Source organism: Calliopsis andreniformis, unplaced genomic scaffold (assembly GCF_051401765.1).
Source record: "Calliopsis andreniformis isolate RMS-2024a unplaced genomic scaffold, iyCalAndr_principal scaffold0476, whole genome shotgun sequence".
NCBI lineage: Eukaryota > Metazoa > Arthropoda > Insecta > Hymenoptera > Andrenidae > Calliopsis > Calliopsis andreniformis.
In genome coordinates, this window is record NW_027480885.1 from 62501 (window position 1) to 70553 (window position 8053).

Sequence of the window (8053 nt, forward strand, 5' to 3'; positions counted from 1 at the left end):
TGCATCTCCGATAGCCCCGTCGCCACAGCATGATATCGGGGTCTTTCATATCTTATGGAAGACATGGTCCCGTCGCTGCGCGATGTTTCGGTCACACACCCGCCGCTAATATATACGGTGCATACTCGCGCGGCAGAGAGAGGAGAGAGAGCGTGCTTGCCAGCTGCTTGCGCGAGGCTGCGCCCGTTTCTCCTATTTTCGGTGGGAATAATGAAAAGCGAGCGAAGAAGAGGTTAAGGAGAATAACCGATATGAGCGCACGAGTGCGAAAGCAAACGTTTTCCCATTCGCATCCCGCTCCCGGTGTTTCTTCGTCTCTTTACCTCGTTGTTCTCTCCGAACCGTCCAGCGGATGTGGACCCTCTCTTGAGAAAGAGAGGGCCCGGGTAACCTAGGACGCGACACGTATCCCGCGTCGATGTGCGGCCGTAGGGTACGTATTCCTGCCGTGTGAACAACAACTGTGGACCGGCTGTTAACAGCTTCGACTTTCGTGAGTCTGACTCCCAAGAATAATGGAATTTGTGTGTGAATTTAAGGGGATGAGAAAGACCGATCGAAGCCGGCTGCGAAGTCCGTTCTAATCGGCTATCCAAATCAGGAGGGGAATACGTACGTGCAGGGCGCTGCGACAATAAAATGGGGGGTGTCGTTTCAGAGGAGAACACCGTGGATGTACGTGGTTCACTTGATCGGGGTATCCCCGTCGGCTCCATCGTACTCTCCAGGTTGATCCTAGGTTTTTAAATGTACTCTACGCCTGGCCGTTACGGGAACCGTTCGCAATTGCGTGGCGGTCTCCGTGCGGAACCGCATCCCAGAGACCCCTGTGTCGTCACTTTCGTTCGTTCGGACGAAGTGTCGCGACGCCCGAACCTCCATCGACCGTGTGCTAGTTGGAGGCGCGGGTCTCGGATTCTTCCGAACCCGAGAACTATATACGAGTATGATATATATATATACATGAACACAGAATATTAAAATACAACCCTGAACGGTGGATCACTTGGCTCGTGGGTCGATGAAGAACGCAGCTAATTGCGCGTCAACGTGTGAACTGCAGGACACATGAACATCGACATTTCGAACGCACATTGCGGTCCACGGATACAATTCCTGGACCACGCCTGGCTGAGGGTCGTTCACGTAACCTTAAGACTGCTTACGTTGGCATCTCGGTGTCACGTACGAGCGATTGTTGGACCGTTCGTCGGCGTTTGCCGCGGTCGCACGAAAACAAGCGAGAATACGCTCTAGACGTCATGGAGGGAAGAAGGTTGTGTGTACGCGGCAGATGACTGGAGACATCGTCGTCATCGTCGTTGCTTTGTCGTTCCGGACTTGCGTGAGTGCTAATTTTCACACGGCGTCGTGAGTCGCTTAATTTGTCGACCGCCCGTGTGTGTATGTGCACCGCTCCGGACGCAAGCGCGCGGACGTACGATCATCGACCAGCCTCCGTGTCTCGCCAAATACCCTCGTGATTGTTAACAGACAGCGTTCGCTTTTCGTGCGAGTTTTCATCCGCGCTCCCGACGTAGTCTGAAATGATGCGTGTAAGAAAGAGGCGTGCGTAACCCGCAACGACACACAAGAGAGTTTGTCGTGAGACTACAGAGAAGGACAATGAAAGGGTGTGCGAGTGAGCATGAACACGAGATCGCGTATACCCCACCCGTGTAGTGTGGTGAAGAAATGTATGACGAGAAACAGAGCCCCAGGGATTCTAGAGGGATCGTCTTGTTGCAGGAACAACGCGAAAAGGAGGCACTCATTCGTCGAAACGATGAAGTTCCGGGATGCATCTTCCCCGGCCACGTTTCGGTCGAGTCGTTTGTGGCTCCGTGAATGTGTTGTGTTGTACTACAACTTGTTTCTGTATCCTGAATCCTCTTTGGCGAGGCTTACACAGCCGCCATATATATGACTCATCACATAGGGATGACTTCTCTCCTAGAAGGAGGAGGTGGAAAGGTAGCAGCGTCCGGTCGCCCCATGTCTTCGCGTTAGTCGATCGCCGAGAGAGACCGCGCGTCAAGTCCGGTCGTCCAGTCCACGAAAGCTATACAAAAAGCAAGCGGACGGGCGTTAAACCATACCGGCAGTCGCCTGGCGAGAGTCTCTCTCCTTTAGATCGAATTAAACGAGACGCGAAGATGCTTTGGTGTGGCGCATTAAGGACGATGTGACTTACTTTCCGCTGATCACTTCTGGCGAATTACGAGGAGCTTCCTTACCTTTGGAAACGCTGCTGTTGCGTTACGACAACATATTCCGAAGGCACACGGCGAAGTTGGGACGACGCATCGAACATGATCTCAAGTCTCTCTCTCATTTCCCATTTCTCGTAACATTCGTTCACACACTCTGCCTGGTCCGCTTCTCTCGGTTGTGTGCCCCCGTTGTACGAGGATTACGCCACAGCTTCTTTCGTCATTTTTACACATATATAAAATATATCACTCTACGTGTGTGATATATTTAACACGTATACGACGACCTCAGAGTAGGCGAGATTACCCGCTGAATTTAAGCATATTACTAAGCGGAGGAAAAGAAACTAACAAGGATTTCCTTAGTAGCGGCGAGCGAACAGGAAAGAGCCCAGCACTGAATCCCGCGGTACTGCCGCAGGGAAATGTAGTGTTCGGGAGGATCCGTTTATCCCGTGACGTTGCATCGCGTCCAAGTCCATCTTGAATGGGGCCATTTACCCATAGAGGGTGCCAGGCCCGTAGCGACCGGTGCGCGTCTCGGGAGGGTCTCTCCTTAGAGTCGGGTTGCTTGAGAATGCAGCCCTAAGTGGGTGGTAAACTCCATCTAAGGCTAAATACAACCACGAGACCGATAGCGAACAAGTACCGTGAGGGAAAGTTGAAAAGAACTTTGAAGAGAGAGTTCAAGAGTACGTGAAACCGTTCAGGGGTAAACCTGAGAAACCCAAAAGTTCGAAAGGGGAGATTCATCGTCGACAAATGCTGGCTCCCGTTGGTGCGCGAAACCCCGAAAGGGGTGTCCGTCGCTTTTCCGCAAGGAGGGCGCACGGATGTTACGGCCAACGGCGAACGTTCCGGCTACGTAGACGTGCACTTCTCCCCTAGTAGGACGTCGCGACCCGTTGCGTGTCGGTCTACGGCCCGGGCGGTTAGACCGTTGCGTCGCCTTGTGCGTGCGCGACGGACCCTCGGTGACCCGACCGGCTGCGCGACGGTGTTCCCCCAGATGGTATCGGGCCGCAACCAGTCTTCTCATTCGAACGGTGCGTCAGGCCCGCCGCAAGCTCGGTCAGCTTTGTTTGCCCTGTGGTACGGACGTCTTTCCCGTTCACGGGCCTGGCCAGCTGTTAGCCGGCGGAGCCCTCGGACTGGCCAAGCTTTGAATTACCTGTCGGCGGCGCTATTGCTTTGGGTACTCTCAGGACCCGTCTTGAAACACGGACCAAGGAGCCTAACATGTGCGCGAGTCATTGGGATGAGTAAACCTAAAGGCGAAATGAAAGTGAAGGTCGTCCTTTGCGTCGGCCGAGGGAGGATGGGCGCTGCATAGTGCTCCGCACTCCCGGGGCGTCTCGTTCTCATTGCGAGAAGAGGCGCACCTAGAGCGTACACGTTGGTACCCGAAAGATGGTGAACTATGCCTGGTCAGGACGAAGTCAGGGGAAACCCTGATGGAGGTCCGTAGCGATTCTGACGTGCAAATCGATCGCTGGAACTAGGTATAGGGGCGAAAGACTAATCAAACCATCTAGTAGCTGGTTCCCTCCGAAGTTTCCCTCAGGATAGCTGGCACTCACTCCTCCGTTCCTTCGGGGACGCGTCGAGTCTCATCTGGTAAAGCGAATGATTAGAGGCCTTGGGGCCGAAACGACCTCAACCTATTCTCAAACTTTAAATGGGTGAGATCTCTGGCTTGCTTGGTTCATTGAAGCCACGAGATTTCGGATTAGAGTGCCAAGTGGGCCAATTTTGGTAAGCAGAACTGGCGCTGTGGGATGAACCAAACGCAGAGTTAAGGCGCCTAAGTCGACGTTTATGGGATACCATGAAAGGCGTTGGTTGCTTAAGACAGCAGGACGGTGGCCATGGAAGTCGGAATCCGCTAAGGAGTGTGTAACAACTCACCTGCCGAAGCAACTAGCCCTGAAAATGGATGGCGCTGAAGCGTCGCGCCTATACTCTGCCGTCAGCGGCAAGTGGGGAGGGACGGTGCCATTACTGGTGACCGTCCTCCATGAAGCCCTGACGAGTAGGAGGGTCGCGGCGGTGTGCGCAGAAGGGTCTGGGCGTGAGCCTGCCTGGAGCCGCCGTCGGTGCAGATCTTGGTGGTAGTAGCAAATACTCTAGCGAGACCCTGGAGGACTGACGTGGAGAAGGGTTTCGTGTGAACAGCCGTTGCACACGAGTCAGTCGATCCTAAGCCCTAAGAGAAATCCTATGCAAATGTGGTGTCCTAAAATCAATGTCTGCAAACATATTATTATACAAAGAGATAAATTGAAAGATAAAAAAAAGAGACACACACACGTTGGGCGAAAGGGAATCCGGTTGCTATTCCGGAACCCGGCAGCGGAACCGTTTAACATCCGGGCCCTCATTGAGTGTTCGTCGGGGTAACCCAAAATGACCTGGAGAAGCCGTCGGGAGATCTGGGAAGAGTTTTCTTTTCTGTATAAGCGTTCGAGTTCCCTGGAAACTTCTAGCAAGGAGATAGGGTTCGGAACGCGAAGAGCACCGCAGTTGCTGCGGTGTCTGGATATTCCCCTCGGACCTTGAAAATCCAGGAGAGGGCCACGGGAGGTCTCGCGCCGGTTCGTACCCATATCCGCAGCAGGTCTCCAAGGTCAAGAGCCTCTAGTCGATAGATTAATGTAGGTAAGGGAAGTCGGCAAATTGGATCCGTAACTTCGGAATAAGGATTGGCTCTGAGGAGCGGGGCGTGTCGGGCTTGGTCGGGAAGCGGGTCTGGCTGACGTGCCGGGCCTGGGCGAGGTGAAGGGTCTTAGACTTCGGTCGACGTCCTGGGATCCGAACTCGGTCCCGTGCCTTGGCCTCCCGCGGATCTTCCTTGCTGCGAGGCTTCCGCGTCGGTTCAGCCGTCGCGTGTCGTTTCTTCGGCCGCCATTCAACGCTCGGCTCAGAACTGGCACGGACCAGGGGAATCCGACTGTCTAATTAAAACAAAGCATTGCGATGGCCCCCGCGGGTGTTGACGCAATGTGATTTCTGCCCAGTGCTCTGAATGTCAACGTGAAGAAATTCAAAAAAGCGCGGGTAAACGGCGGGAGTAACTATGACTCTCTTAAGTCATAGGCTCCCAGGAGCGGGTGAGTGAGGCACGGCTTGTCTGTTGTAAGGCAGTCCGAAGTCGCACTCCTAGCTCCTGCCAAATGGGGGCGCGGGGTCAGAGCTCTGTAGCTGTATGACCATCTTGGCTGCGGAGCTGCTGGAAACCCGCCCCAAGGCCTACTCCACGTCCGACCCTTAGGCAAGGTCACGTGGCGCCGGGAAAAGGATCACCTTTGTTGCCTGATCCGAGCTAACGGAGTAGGCCGAATCCCCCCCCCAGGGCCGGGGTTTGTCCCTGGACGGGCGTAGCGAACCCGGGGTACCTTAGCTGGCAGGCGGCTGGGCTAACCACCCAGACCGCTGAGGCGAAACTGGTTACGTCGGAACACAGAGAAGCCTCGGATGGGGGAGCTGCATCTGGCCCCGTGTGCTCCCTCAGGCCAAGAAGGCCTCGATTGGGGGCCAGAAACGATGACGACCTGGCTATATCCCCGGACACGATTTGGATTACGACCCCCTTCCAGCCGCATGTGTGCCAGATCTGTGCTCATTCTGGAAGGGGCAACTTTTATTTCTTGCGGCTGCAGGACGAACTGTGCCACTGTGAGGAAGTGCATCGTAAGAGCTATCTGAGGTACCGTTGCCGCGACTGCAACAAGGAATTTGAGAAGAGGCACGCGGCCGCTTGCCATCGGCCCAAATGCCCAGGTGTTCCGCCTGCTGAAGAGGGCCAGCAGTGCGCCTTCTGTGAGCAGAGGTTTCTCACTTCCAGAGGGTTAGGACAGCATCTGCGGCACAGACATCCGGCAGCGAGCAACGAAGCGCGGCGTCTCGCTGCTGAGGTCCCGAGGAAACCCCGTGCTCCTCGTCCAGGTAAATCTTGGACAGCAGAAGAGGAGAGGCTATTGGCGGAGCTAGAGGAGCGTTTCAAGAATGAAAAGTTTATAGCCAAAGCCATCTCGGGGGTCCTCAAAACAAAGACGGTAAAGCAGATCAGGGACAAAAGGGCCGATGTTCGACGCAGGATGAGGAGACAACGGAACTCTCCTGCGGCCCAGCCTGACGATTTAGCGCAGGCTGACGAAGGGGATCACGATGGGCTATCTGAATCGGACAGCGATGAATGGGCTGATGCCCCAGAGGTTCCCCTAACACCCCCAGCTGATGTGGTCCGAACGGGGGTGCAAGGTTCACCTACCGGCCCTGCGGATTTGGAGTATGCTGCCTGGATACAGCAGGTAACCACCGCAGCCCTTGAGGGAGAGAGTGATCGCCTCGACGGGTCGGAGGAGTTCCTTCAAGAAATAGAAGCCCAACTCAGGGTCGCTCAAATCTGTGTCGGCGAAATAACACGGGACGACATTGACAGGGTATACAACCTTTTAGTGTCGTCGCTGCCGGCGATGCGCGAGCGACGAACTAGGGCCAAGCGTAGAGGGTCCGGAAGAAGGGCATTCCGGCGGTTCATCTTTGCCAGGACCCAAGACCTCTACAAGAAAAATCCAGGCCTCCTTGCAAAATTTGTCCGCAATGGAATCGACCACTGGATCCAAGGGGAATTTCCCCTCCAGGTTGAAGACATCAGGCGGATGTATGTTCCCCTGTGGGAAACAAAGCCGGACGTGTGTCTGCCTAGCCTGGGCGTAACAGAGGAACCGCTGCCCCTCAGCAGCATGATGACCCCCATCACTTTCTCGGACGTGCGGGGTCGAGTGGCTCGAACCAAAGCGGACACTGCTCCGGGGCTTGATGGCATCAAAAAGTGCCAAGTGTGGTCCCGTGGAGCGGTCAATTGCCTCAGGAAGCTGTTTAACCTGTTAATGGTTACTGGGCTACAACCGACTTCCTGGGCACGAAACCGCACCATTCTTATCCCTAAGGAGGGAAAGGACGAGAAGAGTTGTGAGAATTACCGTCCCCTCACGATAAGCTCACTGCTCTGTCGGCTATACTGGGGGATAGTCGACTCTAAACTCAGGGATAAGGTGCGAGGCACCCCTCGTCAGAAGGGATTCGTATCGGAAAAGGGGTGCTTTAATAATGTGCACATCCTGACAGAGATTCTTGCACAAAGCAAGGTGCAAGGTGGCCTGGTGGCAATGCAGCTAGATATATCAAAGGCTTTTGATACCCTACCACATGAGATCTTGGGACCTGCGCTGCGAAGAAAAGGGATACACGAGCATGTGGTGCGGCTCGTGTGTCAATCATATCAGGATGTGCACACAAATATACAATATGGGGGCAATACAATCCCAGTCCATCTTCAGCGTGGAGTTAAACAGGGAGACCCTCTGTCTCCCTTTTTATTTAACATGGCAATGGAGCCACTCCTCCTCACGCTGGAGAAACAGCTCGGGTATCTTATAAACGAGGAACAGGGTATATCCTGTATGGCCTTTGCGGACGATCTGATACTGATCGCACGCGAAGCACCGCAGGCCAAGAGGCTCCTAGAAATTACAGAGTCATACCTAACCGCCCTGGGTATGACTATGTCGGTACACAAATGTGCAGCGTTCCAGGTGGTACCAACAGGAGCCTCTTTTTATATCAAAGACCCCGAGCTGACGTTTAAAGGTGGAGAGAACGTCCCGTATGCGAGCGCGGAGACGCGAATGAGGTATCTAGGAGTAACTATTACTCCATGGGCTGGGATAGATCTCGGGGACCTTCGAGCTGAGATGAATAACGCCGTTAAACGAGTAAAGAGACTGGCGTTGAAACCCCCGCAAAAGATAAATCTGCTCTCCACCTACCTGGTTCCT

General features: G+C 54.4%; 1 non-coding gene across 1 annotated transcript; it reads left to right on the plus strand.

The window, feature by feature from the left end:
• The first annotated feature begins 986 nt into the window (after positions 1-986).
• On the plus strand, positions 987-1141 carry LOC143188024 (5.8S ribosomal RNA). Its single transcript, XR_013003442.1, has one exon. It is a non-coding gene; the product is annotated as a 5.8S ribosomal RNA (ribosomal RNA).
• The last annotated feature ends 6912 nt before the right edge of the window (positions 1142-8053 follow it).